Source organism: Acomys minous (genome assembly GCF_964271855.1).
Source record: "Acomys minous genome assembly, chromosome: 1".
NCBI classification, from domain to species: Eukaryota; Metazoa; Chordata; class Mammalia; order Rodentia; family Muridae; genus Acomys; species Acomys minous.
In genome coordinates, this window is record NC_140483.1 from 89,507,787 (window position 1) to 89,531,351 (window position 23,565).

Genomic DNA, 23,565 nt, shown 5'->3' on the forward strand with positions numbered 1-23,565 from the left:
TAAAAGTTTGAGTACCTAAAAATGAAAGCATCACATGCCAACCTCGATGGGGTAGCAAACACAGGAAGCCATCAGGTGGCTTAGAAGCATCCAGATGGTTCACCATTCCCCAGACTCAGAAACAGCCCTGTTCTGAGGAGGAGCCAGTGCTGACAGAGAGTAGGAATGAGATGTAAGGACAATAGGTTGAACACACCCCATACCATAGTCCACAGAAGGAAGACAGAAATTTACCTACAATGTTTTCCTAAACGAAGACCTTGAAGATGCCAGGGTGGGGCCAGCAGGATTTCTATCAATGAGGCCCAACCTCAGGCTTGATCCAACCTATCCCACTTCCCCCCCCCCCCCCCGAGACAGGGTTTCTCTGTGTAGCCTTGTCTGTCCTGGAACTCACTCTGTAGACCAGGCTGGCCTCAAACTCACAGAGATCTGCCTACCTTGTTTTTGAGACAGGGTCTCACTATGTAGCTCTGGCTGACTTTGAACTCAGAAATCCACCTGCCTCTTCCTCCCAAGTGCTGGGATTAAAAGTGTACACCACCATGCCCAGCACAGATAAGATTCATTTGTTCATACTTAATAATTAATTAATGTGTATGGGAGTTGTTTACATATATGTGAGCACACCAGAAGATAGCATCAACTTTGATGGTTGGGAGCCAAGCTGTGGGTGCTGGGAATTGAACTTGGGACCTCTGGAAGAGCAGCTACTGGTCCTAACTGTGACTCCATCTCTCTAGCCCTGATGATTTTATTGACATTTTAAAGAAAAGGAGAAAAGACAAAAGTTCCAAGTTGGTAAAACCTGTTACATTATTTCCACATCTTTCAATTCTCGGGAAAATACTCATTTTGTAACTTTATAAAAACACATTTTTAGGGCTGGAGAGATGGCTCAGCAGTTAAGAGCACTGACTGCTCTTCCAGAGTTCAATTCCCAGCAACCACATGGTGGCTCCAACCATCTATAATGTGATCTGATGCCCTCTTCTGGCCTGCAGGTGTACGTGCAGGCAGAGCACTACATACATAATACATAAATAAATCTTTAAAAAATAAAAACACATTTTTAAAATTCAATATCTGTGTTAGGGAAGGTAGGCAGGATGTAGATGAGTATGGTGTAGAAAATAAAGGTAATATAACGGCTTAAATTAAAAATTCAGATAGATAAAAACATGTAAGCATGTTTACATTTTAAATTAGGGGTATACAGCAGGCAGTGTGACCACGCAGACCCTCCGACAGATGTGAGATGGAGCTCACTGCCCACTATAGTTTCTCTCTTTGTCTTTAAAACAGGGAAAGACAAGCATGTCTCGGAAAAGCATGACTTTAAAGCAAAAATGTTTAAACTTAAGGAAGTCAGTTCCTGAAACTGTCAACAAGCGTGTATCCCCTCAGCCATTCTAAGTGAACTTGAGTCTCAGAGGCTGGAAAAGTTTTACTCCTGGCTTGAGAGGAGCTGACGTGTGACATCTGGAACCACTGCAGGAGATCTTTGAAGGGAAGTAGAGAAGCCAAAATGGGCTGAAGGGCTGGAAATTGGAAAATGCAGTCTCAGTTTCAAAAGAGCACGCTTTTCAGCTTGGAGGGGAGGGGAAAGTTAAAACCGAGAGTGTTCCCAGGCAAGGTTTCCGGGCAGTCAGGGCCACAGCTCCTGCAGGGTAGTCAGACACCTCGAGAAGTTGTGTTCAGGTGTGTCCAATCTGTGGTCCACGTGACACTGCATCTCAACACAGGAGTCTCAGCCTAGCGCATTGTAGGTTGACAGTGATGTGCCACTATACCAAAAGGATTAACACTCTAGGTAGTGGATTTAGCTCATAGTAGGTACCCTTAAAAAGTGGTTACTATTATCTTGACACCATTTGATTCACATCATGATGCACATTTTAATACAAAGCCTGGTTCTTAAGGAATCAAACAGGCCCAGGGATCCATCTTAGGATGCTGAGAATTCTCTTCTACCAAGCTAGACAACTGTAGTACAGGCTCAGCCAGCATCGGTTGAGGACTGACTGGTTACCTTAATCATCACAATCCAATGCATAGGGCTTATCACTAGTCCTATTTTATACCTAAGGAAACTGAAAGACATAAGATGCAGACTTAGCTGCACAAGCCAGGTGTGGTGACACACCTTTAATTCCAGGAGTTGGGAGTCAGAGAGACAGACAAACCTCTTTGAGTATAGCCTGTTCTACATAGAAAGTCCCAGGCCAGCCAGGGCCACCTACTGAAACAGTGTCTTAAAAACCAAACAACAATAACAACAACAAGAAGCCACCTGTCTTTGCTCAACAAAACCAATGAATGTTTTCAAAAACTAAAGGACCAGAGGAAGCTCATGAGGGCTGGAATCAGAGAGGGGAGGAGAGACAGGTGGAGCTCCATATGTCCTGGGACACCGAGCTGCAGTCCTGAGTCAGCTGGCTACCTCTTTAGACAAGGTGTCTCTTGAAAGCCTCTGTTTTTGCCTCCTTTAAAGATAATGGTGGTTCTCCTTCAACATAGTATGAGCATTAAGAGCTACTGTCTGGAGCTGGAGAGATGGCTCAAAGGGTAGAAACACCTACTGCTCTTCCAGAGGACCCGGGTTCAATTTCCAGCACCCGCATGGCAGCTCACAACTGTCTGAACTCCAGTTCCAGGGGGATCTGACACCCTCACACAGACATACATGCAGTCAGAGCACCAATGCACATAACATAAAAATAAATACTTTTTTTTTTTAAAGAGGTACTGTCTGTGGGAACTTAAATAAATGAACAGTTTATGGCAGTCACAATGAGTGGTATCAACGGGAGATGCAACTTTAGACTTAATACCCGGGGGTGATACACAGAAGACGCTTTGGTGCAATGCAGGTGTGTTCTGTGAACAGGGTGGGAGAGGAACAGGGAGACAACAGGGACCTGGGAAGGATAAGAAAGAAATCGAGGGCCTGGAGAGATGGTTCAGTGGTTAAGAGCACTGATGCTCTTCCAGAGGAGCAGGGTTCAATTCCCAGCACCGACATGGTGGCTCACAGTCATCTATAATGTGATCTGATGTCCTCTTCTGGCCTGCAGGTGTACATGCAGATAGAGCACTGTATACATAATTTTTTTAAAAAGTAAAAATTTTAAATAAAAAAAGAAAGAAAGAAATCAAATGCTTCCTTCTCACTTCACTTGGGTAGGCTTTTAATTATCAGGTCAAAGAAAATAATATTAACCTCAGAAACATAACCTCAGTATTCTCTGGCATTATATATGTATATATATATACATATATATACATGTGTATATATATATATATATATATACATAAATGGGGCTGGAGATGTGGCTCAGGAGTTAAGGGCACACACTGCTCTTGCAGAGGACCTGGTTTAGAAACTAATACCCAAAGTAGGTGGCTCACAACTACCTGTGTGACTCCATTGCCTGGAGATCTGACACTCTGGCTTTTTGGGGTAGCTGGGCTACATGTAAGCTCACACAGGCACACACACATGCACTTAAATGTGAAAATACAAATTCATGTTGTCATTGGGAGGACATTTCAGTACTTTTTGTCTATAATAAGATCCAGGGCACGTGGTTTATTTCACAGATTTGGGCATAGCACGGCAAATGACACTTCTCGCGCCCTCCCACCAACCCTTCAAAACACTTTTCAGACTTCAGCCTTTCCACGCACTGAGCTTTAGCCTTATCTGCACTGTGCCTAATGGTTAAACACGCACCACTCTCCCATTCCAGCACTAACAACTCCCTACACGGTCTACAAAGTTTCCCTGTTATCAGAAAAGGGGGTCTGCTGGAGGAAGAAGGCCACAGCCTCAGAAAGAGGAGTGAACAGACCGACCTGCAAGCACTGCAGTCTCTCAGATGCAAACAGGTAGGTAGCAGATAAGCCTGAGTGAAAGGGGAGACAAAGAATTAATGCGCTGGTGCTCTGGCCTCCTGAACACATCCATAACAAGCAAACAACAAGTCTGAAAGGAAACTGAGCTCAGTATGGAACTGCCGACCCCACCCCGTGGCAACCACAAAAAGGCTGGGGTGGGCTTGGGGGGCAGGCAAGCCTGTTTTCAGCGCCACAGAGATGTGTGCCTGCATCTATGCTAGTTACTCTCCTAGGTGAACGGGTTACATGAGGTACCAATTGTATGTCCCTGTGTGTTTCAGGGACAAAGGAGGTCATATGAGTAAAGACATGACAGGCAAGTGACAAGTATTAGACTGACCCAGACTGCTCACATTACCAGGCTTCAGGCTTCCTGGCATCCATCTTTTGACCTATTCCCTGTTAAGACTTCAGCATCTCAGCCTCAGACGCGCAAAACTGGGAACCGTAGTGCGTGGTGTCATTTGGCTCACTTGGGGCTTTAAGAAAAAAAATTTTCACCTAAGCCAACCAATAGACAGACTCTGTTCTAGTGTTGCCTCCAGGGAGGAAGACACTGTGTAGCTGCTAACCATGAGAGCAATAAGCTAGCCATGCTCAGCTGACTCGGTCTTAACTTTTCTTCCTCTTGAGAAGTGTCTACCTTCGTGAACTGTGGCATTTCCTGCTGCCACTTTCTCCACTGCAGGGAGAAATACAGGTACGTTTGGGATTTGAGTTCTCAGGCCTGTCAGCTGTAGATATGGGGATGTATTTTCTACTGACTTCTTTTTTTCCTTTCTTTCTTTTTTTTTTTCTACTGACTTCTTGCTCTACTCTTATTCTCTGTTGCTCTTATAAATATGGCCAACAGGACCAAGAAAGGGTTTATTTGGTTTTACAGGTTACTGTCGCTCATCCAAGGAAGCCAAGGGAGGAACTTGAGGCGGGAACCGCAGCAGACATTGGAGGAAAGCTGCTCCCTCGCTTGCTTCCCTTGGCTCACACAGCTACCTTCCGTCCACAACCCAGGACGATGGGCTAGGGTTGGGGCCACCCATAGTAGTTAGCAGTGAAGGAAATGCCCCCCACCTCCACCCCAGACCAATCTGATGGAGGTGACTCCTCAGTGGAGGCTCCTTCTTTGCAGGGGTGTCAGGTTGAAAACTGACGCTAACTACGACACTTCCATAAGAAATAAAGTTGAGGCCAAGTGTGTTGGTGCACACCCGTAACCCAACCACTGAGGGTGGCTGAGGCAGGATGATTGAGAACTTCAAGGTTAGCCTAGGCTACATAGTGAGACCCTATCTAAAGGAAAGAAAAAGAAAGTGGATGCATTTGAGTTTTTTGTTGGTGGTGGTGGTGAGAGGTGAGATTTTATAAGGCCGCGAAGGTCTGCTTTTGTTGTAGTTTAAATCAACTGAACATCTGCTTTTCCTATCAGCTTCCTCCAAGCCAGGTAGAAAGAAATAGCAAGTGTTTATTGGGGACCTTCTAGAGACTCAGCATGGAGTCGTGCACACTGGCATGCTAACGCAGTTAGCAGTGTTGGGAGAGACTTTCCGCAGAGACTTGTGACAAAGCTCAGGGATGACTTTACACAGCAGGCCACTCCTCTGTGGAGGCCCTGTTGCCACACAGGAGGAAGCTCAGTTCTCTCAAGACTTTTCTTTGATGAGAGAAGACCTGGTCACAGAGTGCACTGATCCCCACTGCTGCCCAGTGGGTGGGAATACAGAGAACAGAGCAATCTCACTGGTGAGTCAACTCCAGGTCTCTCGCAGGCGCAGGCTCGTTCAGGTGGCCTCCACCCAGCAACCTGATACAGGAAGGGAAGTGGTCTCCTTGCGGACTGGGAAAACCTTCCAGACATCCAGGTAAAGCTGCTCCTTTGCTGTGCATCAGTTTCCGCAAAGCTCTCTGTTTCAGTCAAAAGCAGGAAGAAGGCAGAGAAAGAAAGAGCTAGGTGGCTGGTGAAGGGTGCGTGTGTCTGGCAGGCACCTCTCTGCCCCCCTCACTGGTGACTTCACACTCCACTGCGCTCTTCACTTCCTGTGGCCAATCACTCCTCAGGTGATGACAGCACAAGTACTTCACACAATGACAGCACAAACAGAACTCAGGAGCCCTCATGGTTAAACTATTTATCTAAATGATCGCTGACCCAATACCAGGCAGATAAACAGTTCTTTCTCCCACCAATGGTCCCGTAATCATGACTCACAATCTACAAAAGAGATGCTTTCAGAAAACAGAGACCTCTTGCAAAGATCTCCAGGACTACTGGACATGCTGTTTTCCAGGTCAGTGTAAACAGTTGACGTGCTTTCAGATTGCAACATTCGTTAAGAAGTCAATTCCTCTGGACTAAATGTCAGCTCTAAGACTTGAAAAATATGCTGGGTGGTGGTGGCTCACGCCAGCACTTGGGAGGCAGAGGCAGGCGGATCGCTGTGAGTTCGAGGCCAACCTGAGCTACAAAGTGAGTCCAAGACAGTCAAGGCTACACAGAGAAACCCTGTCTCGAAAAACAAAACAAAACAAAAAAGGCTTGAAAAATATAGGACAAGGGTGGAGGTGGCTCTGTTGGTAAGAACGCTCCGTGTGCAAACATGTGGACCTGAGTTCGAATCCCCCAGACCCATGTAAAAGTCACATATGGCCAAACACACTGGCAACTCCATCTTTGGGGGCCGGGAGGGAGGCTTAGAGGCCAGAGAGTTCATCACTAGGGCTCAGAGGCCAACAACAAGCAACAGAGAGCCTCACCAGGTTCATAAAGACCACCCTGTCTCAAGGAAATGAGGTGAGAGAGCAAGATAGAGGCGTAGACCCCCCTCAGCCCTCTCTGTCCATGTGTACCCAATCCCATGTGTTACACACATATTCACTCGAACACACACACACACACACACACACACACACACACACACAAAAAAAAAAAAAACACTGCCACCACTTACCCCTTAGGTTACAACCAGCACGTAAGGATGGGGTATTTTTCTCCTAACATGAGAAGGAAACGGAGCACGACCATTTCGGTTACTTTCCTCCCCTGTCCCGGTGATGCCTGTGCCACTAAGCAGAATCCTGACACTAGTTTTCCTCCAGCTCTGATCTTGGCACCCACCCCCACAAGCATGACAGTAAAATTGTTACTGGTAATATTTTTGCACCACAAAGGATTCCTGAGAACTTGTTTGGTTCAGTCTAACTTCTCAATTTGTCTAAAATAAAAACAAACACCTAATTCCCAGAGAAGTGAACATTAAAGTCTGGCAGTTATGCAGAGCTGGGGCTGCGGCTGTAACCTCTACTGTGAAGTTCTTGCTATGTGTATGTGCCTTTTAAACAACCAAGGGGGCGGGGGGACAAGGAATAACTACCACTCAAGATGGCCAGAGGGTTGTCTCCTGAACTAAGAAGGGAGGCACATGATTGGCTGGCTGACTGATTGATTGACTTATAGATTTTTAAAAATTTAACCTATGGTGGTCTTTAAGTCTTTTAAAGCAACATATAGTGCCCTTGCCGACTCAAATGAAGTCTTATAGAGGACATCCATGATATAAAAACTTATGGAAACTCTCCTTTTGGTAATGGAAGCACAGAGAGTCCAGCCCCTCCCAGCTCAGACCTTCAAGAGCCAGAAAGTTTCTTTAAGTGTTTCTCAGCCATTTGATGTACCTCTGCTGGGAATTCTCTGTTTAGTTCTGAGGTGCATTTCTTAACTGGGTTATTTAGTTTGGTGGTATATAATTTCTTGAGTTCTTTATATATTTTGGAAATTAGACCTTTGTCAGATGCAGGGCTGGTAAAGATCTTTTCCCAGTCCGTAGGCTGTCGCTTTGTTCTCTTGACAGTGTCTCCTGCCTTACAGAAGCTTCTCAGCCTCATGAAGTTCCATTTGTTAATTGTTGACCTTAAGGCCTGGGCTGTTGGTGTTCTGTTCAGGAAGTTGTCTCCTGTGCCAATGTGTTCCAGGCTCTTCCCCACTTTTTCTTCTAGCAGATTTAATGTCTCTGGTTTTATGTTGAGGTCTTTAATCCACTTGGGTATGGTGACAAATATGGGTCTAATTGCATTTTTCTACATGTAGACATACAGTTAGACCAGCACCATTTATTGAAGATGCTATCATTTTTCCATTGAATAGATTTGGCCTCTTTGTCAAAAATCAAGTGACCAAATGTGTGTGGATTAATTTCTGGGTCTTCAATTTGATTTCATTGATCCACCAGCCTGTTGCTGTGCCAGTACTATGCTGTTTTAATTACTGTTGCTCTATAGTACAACTTGAGATCGGGTATGAGATTCCTCCAGAGGATCTTTTATTGTATAGGATTGTTTTTGCTATTCTGGGTTTTTTGTTTCTCCATATGAAGTTGAGAACTGGTCTTTCAATGTCTTCAAAATATTTTGTAGGTATTTTGATAGGAATTGCATTGAATCTGTAAGTTGCTTTTGGTAAGATGGCCATTTTTACTATGTTAATTCTCCCGATCCACAAATGGCTGGGTAACACTTAAAGAAATGCTCAGCATCGTTAGTCATCAGAGAAATGAACATCAAAACGACTCTGAGATTCCATCTTACACCCATCAGAATGGCTAAGATCAAAAATTCAAGTGACACCACATGCTGGCGAAAGATGTGGACTGAACTAAAAATGATCATAATGAGTGAGTTCACCCAGAAGCAGAAAGAGTCAAATGGTATATACTCACTTACATCTAGACACTAGCCCAAGGGGCATGTCCCATGAAAGTCTTCACTTACCAGGAAAGTAGGACAGAAGGGAAGACTTCCTATTGGGACTTTAGGTGAGAGAAGTATGGGAAAATGGGGAAATAGAAGAATCCAGAGGGTCCTAGAAACCTACAAGAAGAACATTATGACAGGTGGATCTGGGCCCAGGGGTCCTATTCAAACTATGGCCCTAGCCAAGGACAATACGTGCAATAAACTTCAAACCCCTACCCAGATCTACCCAATGGATAGGACATTCTCCACAGTTGAGTGGAGAGTGGGGACTGGCTTTCACATAAACTCTGGTGCCCCATATTTGACCACATCCCCTGGAATGGGAGGCCTGGTGGCACTCAGAGGAAGGATAGCAGGCTACCAAGAAGAGACTTAATACCCTATGAGCATATACAGGGGGAGGAGGTCCCCCTCAGTCACAGTCATAGGGGAGGGGAATAGGGGGAAAGCGGGAGGGAGGGAAGAATGGGAGGATACAAGGGATGGGATAACAATTAAGATGTAATATGAATAAATTAATAAAACATTTAAAAAATAAAAATAAATAAAATTATGTCATTAGCAGACTAAAAAAAAAAAAAAAAAGAACCAGAAGGTTTGGCTTTGTCATTCAGATAACTCACAGGCCCCTCAAAGTCCAGCAGTTTCTTCCTTCTACAAAGAACTTGTCTTCCCCTGCAATGTGAGGAAACAGCTCTAGGCTGGCCTTTGCCCAGAGCACTGCACCAAGCCATCCGAGCCACCCTCTTTCCTCATGCCTAACTTCTCAATGTAAAGTCCAGCTATAATCAGAGCTCACCTGGCCCCCATCAGACCCTATGCACAAAAGCAGTTTCAGCCACACCCCACCTCTGGCTTAGATAGTGCATCTGTTTCCTTCTCTCTGGACCCAGCACTGGCTGTGCTGGATTTGATTTATAGTCCAGGCTGGCCTTGAACTCTCAGAGATCAGAAATCCACCTGTACCTCCCTAAGTGCTAGGATTACAGGCATTTGCCATTATACTTGCTTTGACTCAATTCTTTTTTGTTTTGTTTTGTTTTGTTTTTTCGAGACAGGATTTCTCTGGGTAGCCTTGGCTGTCCTGGACTTGCTTTGTAAACCAGGCTGGCCTCACACTCGCATCAAATCACCTGCCTCTGCCTTCTGAGTGCTGGCATTCAAGGTGTGCACCACTACACCTGGCTTTTGACACGGCTCTTAAATTGTACTTTTCCCCAAGCCCTGCCTCCCCATTTCTCCTCTACTCCTTCCCTCTTCTCCTCTCTGCCTTTCAGGACTCTGGTGGAAGATGTTGCTGCTGAACTGAAAATGCACAATCCTGGCTCACCCTGAACCGGTTTTCTACTAGCAAACACATTCCCTTGGGTCTCCTCGCTGGACCCTCAGAAACACTAAAAACACAGAGATCACCTGAGGAGCATGTGTAAAGTGCATCTCAGGTCTTAGGTCCTCCTGTCTCCTCTCTGAATATATTGACTGGAATCTTTCTAGTATGTACAAACTCTGAGTTAGGAAGCCAGATACACCAGGCCTGGGCCAACACTCAGATACCCAGGAGAACAGGCTGGACAGAAAATGTCATCTGAGGATCTGAAATTCCAGGAAAAAGGCCTTGGAAATGGGAGGGCTAATCGGAACCAGGTTGAGAACAGAGTATGGCCTCCCCACAGCTGGTAAGTGAAGCTACACCACCCACACAGGGGGTAGCTCAGCTCTTCCGGACTCTGCATCTGCTGGTCCTTGATTCCTGCAGACTGGAGGCTGTACTGTGCGCCTGAGAACAGCATGCTGGGATTTGATTCCCACGGCCGCTGGCTTCTGAGATTATTACATCACATCATTAATCTTTGCCTTCCTCCTCTTCAAAACAGAGATAATGAAGTTACTTATCTCAGTGTGTTATGCAAGGCTTCCCTTTTCTCTTTCTCATATAACACTCTGGGGGCGATTATACGTTAACTCCAGGATTTCAGCGTTGCTCAGTCAAGATGGTTAAGTGAAGGTCCACCGCTGGCCTGACAGCCCATAGGCACTCAGCATCCCTCAGTGATTGCAGAAGAGGACAAGCCACTTCGTTCCCCAACTGGGAGGAGAAATGTTTTCCTGTTAGGCTTAACTGCCTGGTGCCTCCCTTCAGCCGCAGTCAAGCAGCCTACCAGTGGAGCAGGAGCACAGGCTAGGAGGCTGCCAGATAGTTTGTGTTTACTAGACAGTCGTGATTATAATTTAAGATCAGGAATTGACACTCACATGGCAGTGCCAGCAAAACTCATCCTGGGTTAAAGCACGCTTTTAAAACACGAAATGTCTTAATTCTGATTTTCTTATGTAACCACGATGTGTAGACTTGCCAAAGAATGTTAAAAATAGGACCCAAATCAAAGAGGGAAAGAGCCTCACAGTTTCTGCTCTGACTGGCATGGAAACAGTTGCCTCACAAAACAGAGGTGGGTGTGAGGTTTTTTTCATTGTCTAGGGGGAATTGATCGCTTTCTTGGTTTTCTTCTTTACTCCTTGGATGTTTTGTTTGTTTCTCCCACACTACTTTGGAGTGACGAGTCAGGGTGCCACCACTTTTCTGGAAAAACAAGAAAGGCTACAGGAGGAGTGAAACGTCCTCACAAGTCTCCAGAGGCTACAGGAACTGTGCCAAGGGAAGCGGCTGCTTCCACAGAGCCATGGAAAACAACAGGCGCTGTAGGCACCAGGCTCAGCCAAACCCTGCAGCAGGGCCTGGCTTTATTTTGGATCCAAGCAAGAGTCCGGGAAGCCATGTGCATTGGCTTCTTTTCCATCTAAACTCCTACAGTCATCAAACTGTGTCGACGAGGGCACCTGCATTAGGGTACCTCTCTGTGTGTTCTCCGAAAGAGGAGGTGAGAAAGAAGTCCTAGGAAAGCAAGCTGTGCCCAAGGATCTAAGGCAAGTGTTGGATGGTGGTTCTTACTCTCCCGTCCTCTCCTCTCTCCTCCCCCTTGCTCCTTTTCTCTTTTTCTCTCCTTCCCTAAGCCCCTCTCCCTTTCTCTCTCCAGAGTTCATAATGTAGTCCTGCCCTGGAGCTTGCTATGTAGCTCAGCCTGGCCTGGTGCTTAGCAGTGATCTGCCTTCCTCCCGTGTGCTGCGCTGGCATTAGGGGGGTGTGCCATCACACCTGGCCTCCTGTTCTCTTTAAGTGGCACTTTATTCTTTAAAAAAAAATTCTCTGAAAAGATGACAGATTTCTATAAAAATTCTGATGGCCCAAGATATTTTTGTACCAATTTCAGTCAATAAGAAAAAAAAAATCAATGGCCAATATAGGCAAGAGTTGAAGACTACAGAATGCCACAAGAAAAAACAAAAACAAAAACAAACAAACAAAAAACCAAAAAGACTATCAGACTTGCACTAGAAAGAAAAGGTGTCTAAAAGCCACTTTGGACCATCACAAATGCAGACCTTTCAAGAACCAAACAAGATACGAGCCCCTTGCCGACATTTGTGCTTTAAATCAGACAGCTAGCCCCAGATGCTACAGATGTTCAGAGACTAAGTGATTTTTTCCAATATACCCTATCCCAGAGCAGGTTCTAGAAAAAAAAAAAATAATAAAACACAAACAAAAGCTGACACATCAGGGCAGCACAGCCAAAGAGCCCTGATTTATCTGAGCTTTGCAGGGTTTCTGCGCTTGGCTTCTCGTTTCTTCACGGGGAACGCAATCCACATGACTCGGCTTGCTGCTTGAATAAAGCGCACGTTTTTCTCATCTAGCAGAGTCATCTTATGAAAAGTGAGGACAACCTGCCTTGGAGTCTGAGAGGCAAACGGGGGAAGAATAAGGTCATGCTGGGACATGAAGGGTTTAGAAAGCCTTGATCTCTGGACACAGCTTAAAAGGCACAGACAGGGAAGGAGCAAGGTCCTAGTTTTCAGGGCACCCAGAAAGCAGTGGCTTTCTTTCTTTCTTTCTTTCTTTCTTTCTTTCTTTCTTTCTTTCTTTCTTTTTTTCTTTCTTTCTTTCTTTCTTCCTCTCTCTTTCATAAGGTTTCACCATGTAGTACAGGCTGGCCTGGAACTTGCTATGTTAGACTACATAGACTAGCCTTGGACTCAGAGATCCACCTGCCTTTGCCTAAGTACTGGGATAAAAAGTGCGTGCTGACATAGCCAGCGGGAGTAGCTTTCTAAGAAGTCACCAGCAGAGATGAAACAGACACATGAGACCTGGGTCCTTAAACTCGGCCTTATCAAAAGGAGCCACGTGACACTCGGGCTTGCAATGGCCGAACTGCAAAGAGGCCATTTCAGAGGGATCTTCAATAAAGTCTCAGCGAAGACAGTCCCTTCAGTTGATCAGAAGCCATTAAATTCCTCCACCCCCACCCCCACCCTACCTGCAATTCATTTGAGAGGCTTCTAAGGGAGACTAAGCCCTCGGTTAATCTAGTGGCTACGTGTCAATAATACCTCTTGAATTTGACATACTAAAATCCTAACCCTCCATGCGGTAGTATTTAGAGATGGGGCCTTTGGGAAGTGATCATTTGCCTCACCTGCATACGTGGGACTAATTCCCATATAAAAGGGACACCAGAGAACTCCATTTCCCCCCAAGAAGGCCTACGTAAGAAGGGAGACATGCTGACACCTTCATTTTGGAACTGTGAGAATTAAATGTCTGTTGTTTATATGTCATCTGGCTTATGGTACTTAGCCATAGTAGACTAAACTGAGATCCATAGATATTTAGAATGATAGCCCCCCCCCCCTTAAGTCTAAGATTAGGATGTATTTAGCTTTATAAGGCTACCGCAAAATGTGTGGGAAGAAGATAAAGGAATTCTTACAGTAATTTGTATTTCCACCAATCATTTTAGAGTAATCAGAAGAGGGTCCTTGTATAAAACTTAGTCTTGTGACTTTTGAGAAAAGAAATGTCTACTTTCCACTCCATGGACTACTCTCTGTAGTTCATGAGCACTGAGGATCTGGAAGAAATGAGTCAAGTAGTGTTTCCCTTGTCCTCAGGGGCCCTCCTGACTCCCTGTCAGGTCCTGAATTTTTAATCTCACTCCTCAAGGCTGGCTGAATAAATCTAACCCAAGGCTAGCAAACAAGTAAAGGCAATGTTTGTTTGTTTGTTTTTTTTAAATGGCACAGCCCAGGTCACCATAACCTAGACTAGGTACCAGGTCGTCAGGAATGGCATGTACTGGGTGATACCTTTGTGTCATAAGATACACGGCTATTTCCTGTTCTCTCTGTTCTGTTTTTGAAGGGAGAGAAAACGGAAGCCAGGAAGTCAAGATAATTGTGCAAAATCTGCCAAAGGCTCTTTCCAGATCTCTTCGTCTAAGAGGAGGAAGTAGCAGGAGGGAAGAAATTCAATCAAATGAACTGGAAGTCTGGAATGAAGCTTTGTTCAAATAAATAAATAAATAAATAAATAAAAAGCTGATATGTATGAGATATTTCTCTTAAGACTTAGAGTCCCACGGATCTGAGGGTCACCTCAACCTTGCTTGTATAATAGCGGAGGGTAGCCTTGAACTCTTGATCTTCCTGCCTCTAGCTCCCAGTTCCCAACACGGGGCTACACACACACACACACACACACACACACACACACACACACACACACGGAGACAACTCAGGAGTCATCCAGAGGGAGCTGGTTTCCAGAGAGGTGCAACCATTCAAGAAACATTGGCTAGCCCCTGGAATGCATATCTGCAGTGATACTGAATGAAGCCGATGAAAACTGGTGTGTGTGTGTGTGTGTGTGTGTGTGTGTGTGTAAAACAAGTGTTACTTATAAAACAGTCCATTCCTGTGCAATCCCGACAAGTTCTTTACCTAGTTCCAGGCTCAAAAAGAATTTTAGTTGTTTTATACTAACATATATTTGTATGTATGTGTACATATGTGTATGGAGACGCACACATAGATTTATTTTTTGACTCTACTCCTTCATGCTTCTTATTCAGTCTGTCCAAAAATTATTTAGTCTACTTTTTTGTATGTTTTGTTTGGCTTTATTAGTTTGTTTGCTTTGTTTTCTAAGATAGAGTTTCTCTGTGTAGCCCTGGCTGTCCCGGACTTGCTTTTGTAGACCAGGCTCGCCTCAAACTCACAGTGATCCACCTGCTTCTGCCTCCCCCAGTGCTGGGATTACAGGCGTGTGCCACCGTGCCCTGCTATATAGTCCCCTTTTGTTTGTTTGGGGTTTTTTTTTTGCTTTTGTTTTTGTTTCTTGAAACAGGGTTTCCCTGTGTAGCCTTGGCTGTCCTGGACTCACTTTGTAGACCAGGCTGGCCTTGAACTCACAAAGATCCACCTGCCTCTGCCTCCCAAGTGCTGGGATCAACAGCGTGCGCCACCACCACCCGGTTTTTAATTGACAGCACATCTCACACTTCATACCACCTACACAGGGACCACTCTCATGCAGATCAGGACTCTCTTTCTTTACTGATACCACAGACTGGATGGGCTTCTCTGCATCTGTTCTTCCTCTACAATTTATTTCCTGATCAGGCTGCTTTATGAAATCAGGCCTCTGCCCTCTCCAAACCCTGAAAGGCTTCCCCCTACACTCAGAATAAAAGCCAGAGTCCTTATGTTAATCCATGAAGCCTGGTATATAGACCTGATCCCTGGCGCTTCCCCCACCCCCCGCGGTTCTCCCTTTATTTGCCTGCTTCCTCTTCCCTGCTCTTTGATGTTTCCAAAGCACACAAAATCTGCTCTCACCCCAGGCCTCTGCTAGTTTGCTGGGGCTGCTATAACCGTGCACCAAAAAGTAGTTGGCTTTTAAAATGGAAATGCACTGTCTCGTTTATGGAAATCCGAAAGCCGTGAGTTGGCAGGACCGTGCTCTCTCTGATGGCGCCAGGGAACGTCTGACCTCTCCTTGCTCGTGTGCTTTGCTGGCCATCTCCACCGTCCCTTGGCGTGTGGGCTCATTGCCCCAGTCCACTGTCGTCATCACCTGGTGTTCCTGTGAGCATCTATATCTTCAAACATCGCACTTGCAAAGGCAGCTGTCATCTGAGATGAGGCTCGTTCTATCCTGGTGGCCCTCACTCCTATTCCCAAACAGTCACATTCGGGAGCTCTATAGGTTAGGATTTTAAACACGTGAATGTCAGGTGGGGAGCATAATTCGGCCCATAACGAGAGCCTCTGCAATCACCGTTTCCTCTCCCTAAAGGAAAAAAACCACTGTGCGGCTGCCATAGGAATGTGCCCTATAGACTTGTGACTTTCAAGGAACCCAGCTGCCAGGGACAGCTGCTGTGCTTTGGAATTGTCCTCTGCATCTGTGTCAGTGCTGTGCTTCCCAGGGCCGTGACCTAGTGTGGCTAGGACACCAAAGCAAAGCTGCTCCGGAAGATGAGAACTGCCCCAACAGGTGCCTTCTGCTCCAAGACGGTCCAAAAGCCTTGCCAAAGTCTCAGGACAGCACAACCGAAGGACGCTCCCACTCAGCCTTCCCTTTCTCTCACGGCAGTCCGATGGATCCCACAGTTTCTCAAGAGGGTGCTGTTGTTATGGTTTGAACATGAAAAATTCCTCATAGGTTCAAGTGGTTCGACACCTGGTCCCGAGCTGATGGCTCGGTCTGGGCAGGTTGTGGATCCGGTAGGAGGTGGAGGATGTAGAGACCGGCCCCACTTCCGGTTCCTGACTGCAGAGGCAGACTACCCAGCAGCCTCCCTCTCCCGCTCTCATGATCTCCCCATCCCCAAGGATTGTAACCCCTCGAACTGTGAGCCAAAATGACCCCCTGCTGCTAAGTTGCTTCTAAGTCAGATATTTTATTACAGCACTGAGGAGAGTAACTTAAAAATAAATAAATAAACAAACTCTCTTGCATTGTGAGTGCCGTCTTGGTGCCTGCTTCTTGGAGAACCTGAGTTAATCTCTCAAATGTCAGTATCTCCTTACGTAAGCCTCTGACTCATGGTCCTTTGCGATCCAAAATAAAATACCCTCATCCAACTGTTCCTTCTTGCTTCATTTCTTCTGATTTCATTATCTTTTTATTTATTGTTCCTCTTGCATCTTTTTTTTTTAAAATATGATCAAAGACATTGAGTTGTTCATGTTTACACCCTAATGTCTACAGCAAAACCAGGAACATAGTAGGTAGTAAATTAATAATTTGTGAATATGTTTACTTTATAAAGAAATGTCAGACTGAAACCCCCTTCAATTCCAGACACATAAAATATAACCATCATAATAATGTGCCTTATAAACTTTTAATATAGTCCAAAATTGAACAGTCAACACAAAGCCAAAGCCGTAAGCCACAACGCCAGGGGGGACTTGATTCTGTGTACAACAACTACTTTCAGCCTTAGATTGAGACTGAAATGCCCAAAGGAGGGTGAGGGCAGGTGACGTCACCCTCAGCCCTGCGCGGAAAACAAGCCAGAATGACAAAACTACAGCATGAAAATTCTGAAAACACTCCTTCTACATGGAAATAGAAGTATTAAAAACTACCACTGCTCCCCCACCACATCCCCCCAGGAAGCAGGCAAGTCTGTAGTGTGTTTTGCCATAGGGTCATATTTAAGTGGAAAGCACATCTGAGGAGTAGGAGGAAGTCCACTCCAAACCCCAAGTCAGTGCCATGCATAAGCACAGCATCAAGACTTACACTGCTTAGATTGGACAAGAATCCCGAACCAACATAGCACCACACAGATGTTCCCCGGACCAGGGAAACCTTTGCAGAAGCAAACTCAGACTGCTTAGGAGGATGACTTTTTTTTCCCCAGAGCTCAGGGTTCACGAGGCTCCCTCCCTACTGAACAAATCAAACAAAGATCAGAATGAGCCAGAGGAGAAGAGTCACGTCCACAGCAAGCCGAACAAACAGCACCTCAAGAACTGAGGTGTGGGGGGGTGGGGGTGGGGTCTATACACCAATCACACTTAAAATAAGTTCCTAACCCAAAGGAGAAAATGTACAAAGTCCTCTATGAGTAAAGGAAAGAGAAGTAACAGAATTCTTTTATGTTTTTATTGTTATTTGATTTGCTTACGTTTTACTTATTAGTGGGGGGCAGCATGGAATTGCATGAGGAGGGTGTCAGTCAGTCAGTGGTTGGGCGCTTGTGAAGTTGACATCAGGCAGAAGTCAGCTCTTTCCTACAGTGTGGGTCCCAAGGATAGATCTCCAGCTGGCGAGCTCTTTTATCATCTGAGTCATCTCAATAGCTTGTAAGTAGAATTTAAAAATATAAAATACAGCTGGGTGTGGTGACGCATGCCTTTAATCCCAGTACTCGGGAGGCAGAGTCAGATGGATCACTGTGGGTTCGAGGCCAGCCTGGTCTACAAAGTGAGTCCAGGACAGCCAAGGCTACACAGAGAAACCCTGTCTCGAAAAAACAACAACAACAACAACAAAACAAAACAATAACAAAAAATACAAGCCAAGTATGGTAATCATGTCTTTAACCCTAGACCTCTTTATAGCTGAAATGGAAGTGTTGCCTTGAGTTTTAGGCTAGTCTGAGTTACCTAGTGAATTCTAGGCCAGCCTAGGCTACAGACTGAAACCTTGTCTCAAATTTAAGATAAAATAAGCAAAGAGGAAAAACACAGTGTGTTCAGTTGCTTGTCAGTTGCAGTTTAACAATTAATAAGGAAGACAGATCTGAAGAAAATATCTTAATGTTGCAGAGAAGAGAAACAATGGAACAGCTGCTACGAAAATTAAGTTAGAAAAATATTAAAGCATAAGCTTATAATCCCAACACAGGGGGAAGCAAAGGGCGGGCAGATCTCTGTGAGTTCCAGAGTAGCCCAGCCTGGCCTACACACAGAATCCCTGTCTTGAAAAACTAAAACCAACCAACCAACCAAAAAATTATTCTAGAAATATATGTACTTGTATAAACAATGTTTTCACACATGGATATAATGTACTTTGATCATATTCACTCTCTACTACTTTTTAAATATGTGTTCTTTTAAGATTTGTTTTATTATTTATTTGTTTATTTATTTCGTGTGTGTGTGTGTGTGTGTGTGTGTGTGTGTGTGCGCGCGCGCGCGTGCGTGCATGTGTAGATGTCTTCAGGGACCAGAAGAGGGAATCAGATTTCCTGTAGCTAGAGTTACAATCAGTCATGAACCACCAGACATGGAGTTTAGTACAATGCAAGACAGCAAATGCTCTCTCTCAATTACTGAGCTACCTCTCTAGCCCTTTAATATGCGTTGAGTGAGAAAATTACAAATAGAACTTAAATACACACATACCACAAACTGTTAAAAAACTACGGAAAATCTCAAACCTTTTTTTAAAAAAAAATCACAAAAACAGTAAAAGATAAATTGCTAACTGAATAAAGTCATTCAGCTTGTCAGCTGATTTTACAACAGTGAGAGAGAGAAGAACATGCTATAACAGAGTAACATTCAGAACGGCATAAGGACACCACTTGCAGGCCAGTAAGCTAACTCAGCGGTAAAGGCAGCTGCAGCCAATTATATGCATGGACTTCTCAGTCCACAAAGTGGCAGGAAACTGACCCCTCTTGTACACACGCACGCACACGCGCACACACACACACAAAGTGTAATAGAGTTTTTATTTAAAGACCTTTCTCCAAAGAAAATCATGACCAAACTACTCTCTATACCCACCTAAATTACTGCTCAAAAGTGGGAAGAAATAAAATATACCATACCAAACAAAACAAAACATCAAGACATCTGAGAGAAATAAATAACAACCTATTTTAAGATAAATTAAACTGAAATAAAGTGAGATAAATAATGGTGAGCAAAGAAGATACAGAATACATTACTACCTTTTGTTGTTGTTGTTTGCTTTTTCGAGACAGAGTCTCTCTGTGTTAACCTTGGACCTCCTGGACTTGTTTTGTGGACCAGGCTGCCCTATGAACTCACAATGATCCACCTGCCTCTGTCTCCCAAGTGCTGGGATTAAAGGCCTGCACCACCACCGCCCGGCCACATAAGTACCTTTGTAAGTACCCTTGCCATTTAAAAGCTACATTTTTTTTCCAGATTAAAGGGAGTTATCAACAACTTGTAAGTAAGATGCAGGTGGTAGCATTGTGGAAGAACCATTGAGTTACAGTGGCTTAAGGTTCTTACACTAACTCAACCAAGGAGGAACAAGTCTGAATAAGTTTATAATTATTATAATTACACACACACACACACACACACACACACACACACACACACACGGCTGGGGGTAGAGAGAGGGGGAGTGAAGAGAGGGAGAGAAAAGAGAGAGCAAAGTAAGGGGATAAAGTAGAATAAACATGTGAGAAAATGCACAGTCAGTAAAACATCAAGATGAAAGCCTAACAAGTCCAATCAAAAGAACAGCCCTTGCCAACCTGTGCTGCACGCATGGAAGCCAGGTCTTACGCTCAAGCAGCCCCGCCAGCCTCACCCTGTAATTTCCACCCTGCTCAACCTTATCATCTGGCTCAGAGGCCTAACATTACAGGGTAGGAAAAATGCTGGATAATTCAAATGTAAAACACGTGCAGCCCCAGCGGTCAGTCAAACCTAAAATAATGTCTGGAGGGTAGTTCTGCCCGGTCTGCTTACACCAAGTCTCCTCTGGGCCTTCCTGGACCTCTGGATATCCAGGCTGTTTGGAAAAGGCATGATGCTCAAGGTACCCTATAAGCAGGGAAGAGAGGGAAGACTGAGGGAAAGAAAAATAATAAGCAGCCATGACGAACACTTCAGCCTCTTACTTTATAGCCCCGGAGAACAGATGCTGCAGGACCCGGCTTACACATCAGACTCATTGATCAAGGAGGAGATACTTAATTTTCTTTTCTTCTGGCTCAATGGGGGCTGGGGCTGGCACGTGAAGCCGTCAGGATGAGGAGTGGGCCCTTTAGGATGCTGAGGTGCCTTCCCAGTGGGCCTGTCTTGAACACTGATGGACTCACGGTCCCCTCTGACCAAGAAGGCGTTTCACTTTGGGACTGTCATTCCACTGGAACCCTGAGTTGATCTGTTATCATTACTGCTGTGTCTTGGTTCAAGTTGCCGGCATGGGGCGGAGGTAGGGGTGGGGGGGGCTGGGGGGTGGGGGGGTAGGGGGGTGTCTTTTATGGCCCACATCTGCACCACACTTCCTGAGCTTTTCTGCTCTCCTGTCTTGTTTTCTTACAACTGCCTGCATTTGTCATCTGTTTCCTTTCACAGCCACTCTGAAAGCTGTGTCACCTGTTATCCTTTTAGGAGCTACAGCATGCCTCACTAAATGCTAAAGTGACTGATACCTTTGGCTTCCTTGGAATCCTGCCCGGCCTTCAGATGTGTGCCTCCAACTCTAATCCTAACTGCTCGAGAATTTTCAGCCTACATGTCTTTAGAATCCCACAAGGCCTTCTTTATAAAGTTAGTGCACATGTTCATCTAACTATCTTTTACTTTGTTCTGCCTTAATTTTTCTTTTTATTTCAGTGTAATACTTTTCTACATTCTTTTTTCTTTATACTTTCTCATTCACTTTGATCACAGTCTTTCCCTTCCTCCACTCCTGCCAGAGAATTCCCAGCACCTACACAGTGCATGTTCTCTGTCACCCACCATCCCTCTTTCAAAAAAAAAAAACAAAAGATATCAAGTCAAAGCAAAAGATGCATAAGCATGTGCACACACACACACACACCACACCACACCACACATCACACACACACCACACCACACAAACATCACACACACATACCACCCCACACACACCCATACACACACCACACATACACACACCACACATACACACACACACACACACACACACACACACACACCACACATACACACACATCAAGCACACACACATGCCCCACAACTCAAAAACAAAGAAATGATTTTCCCTTTCCCAGCGTGTATTAATTGCAAATATCTTCTTAATTAAGGATGGGGCTTTGTGTCCACTTCCCTTCTCAGTGCTAGGACTTTGATTTCAAGCTGTTCCGGTCTTATGCAAAATGTCACGTATCTGTCACATATGTGTTATCGTGCTGGATGATGACACCTTTCTTGGAGTCACTCATCACCTCTAGCTCTTATGATCTTTCTTCCTCCTGCTCACACAGATGCGTGAGCCTTGAGAAGGGGTTTGATGGGGACATCCCTTTTACGCCTGAGTGCTCCCTTTTATACCGGAGTGCTCCAAAGACTCTCAGTCTGCACATCATTTAGCTGTAGACCTCTGTGTTAATTACCAACTACTGCAAGAAGCTTCTCTGATGAGGGCTGAGTGAGGCACTAATGTACGGGTATAGCAATGTGTCATTAGGAATCATTTTATGGCTGTGTTCCTTAAGCAGAATAGTGACAGTATTAGGTTTTCCCTTGGGGCCCATGATCTATCTACTCTCCGAGTCTTGGGCACTTTAGCAGTGTCAGATATGGGTTCTATTTCATGGGCTTTAAGTCAGCCATAATTTTACGGTAAGGCCAGATTGCTGAAGACATATTTAAGTCATTAACCATAGATAACTCACGGTGGCGTGCACACCTTTAATGCCAGCACTCAGAAGGCAGGTGCAGGAGGACCTGTGGAGGTTAGAGGCCAGCCTGGTCCACAGAGGAGTCCCAGAACAGCCAGGACTACAGAGAGAAACCCTGTCTTGAAAAACAAAAAACAACAACAACAGCCAAAATGCAAGACAAAACAAAAGACCCACAACCACCAAAAACATGAAGAAATCGAGCCGGTGCCCTTCTACCAACTAGAAGCTTCATCAATACTGACAAATTCATGGTGCTGGAATGTATTTTGCGTGCAACCACAGGAGAAAAGTAATCATCAGTATCACCTAGCTGCAAGCTCTGAGACCTACAACAGTGACACCCTGTCTGCGAGATATACTAATGCAACAACAAACGTTATGGGAGTAGCCGACCACTTTCTGACCTTACTAGATTCTTGCAACTATTCTTTATAAGTCCTTTTATTTATTTTTTATTACATTAAAAATTGTGCTTTGTGTATATGCGTGCATGCATGCAGCCTGGTGTGCACGCCAGGACACTTGTGTGAGGTCAGAGGACAACAGTTAGCGAAGGGAGGCATCAGCTCAAAGGGGATGGTGCTCTTGTCTTCAGCATCCAGAGCAACAGGGCTGGGGGTGGGTGACCAGTAAGGTTACTGTAGCGAGAGCAGTTCCCAACATCCACTGTGTGAGTCTGAGGCGTTGAACACAAGTTGTAGACCTGGTGGCACCTACAGCTGAATTTTTTCTCAGTGTTGTACATAAAGATTTGACGGTTCAAAAGAGACCACAGTCTCCACAGAACAAGAAAAACACCAAGAAAGTTATCAAAATTGAAGTAAATACATAATTGCTTCTTTGCTAAATCTATTACTCAAAAATATAGGCAGGGCGTGGTGGCACCATGCCTTTAATCCCAGAACTTGGGAGGCAGAGGCAGGTAGATCTTTCTGAGTTCAAGGCCAGCCTGGTCTACAAGTGAGTCCAGGACATCCTTTTCCCAGCTCTATGAGAAATTCAGTGCACACGGCATTTCCTTGAAATTGTAACTTTATCAAAGCCTACACAGAGAAACCCTATCTCGAAAAACAAACAAAAAGAAAGAAAAAAAGAAAAGAAAACAATCTGTAGGACAATTTTATTTTGTAAGAACTCTCAATTCTATAGCTCCTGAGAAATTTAAGCCAATCACAAATTGAATGAGATACTTAAAAGTCAAGTGATTTCAAAAAGCAATTATAAACACCCTTTGTATGCCCTGAAGCAAAAATTACACTTAATGTGGAGTGTGGGTAGATGCTGATATGTTTGGAATGTGCGTGGGTAGAAGGGAACCCAGGGCCTCTGAAAGTTTCAAAGATCTGGTCCCCTTTGTGGTTTGAATGTGGAGACGTGCTGGAGAAAACCC

The 23,565-nt window shown here is 44.8% G+C and overlaps 1 protein-coding gene and 1 long non-coding RNA gene across 2 annotated transcripts in view; one reads left to right on the forward strand and one right to left on the reverse strand.

Annotated features, from left to right (window-relative positions):
• The window catches only part of MOB3B (MOB kinase activator 3B), a 181,230-nt gene that overhangs the window by 117,896 nt on the left and 39,769 nt on the right, over window positions 1–23,565 (reverse strand). The gene's annotated exons all lie outside the window — the stretch shown is intronic.
• LOC311594026 lies at window positions 11,032–14,082 on the forward strand. The gene is made up of 2 exons (XR_014777909.1): window positions 11,032–11,588; window positions 13,914–14,082. It is a non-coding gene; the product is annotated as an uncharacterized lncRNA (long non-coding RNA).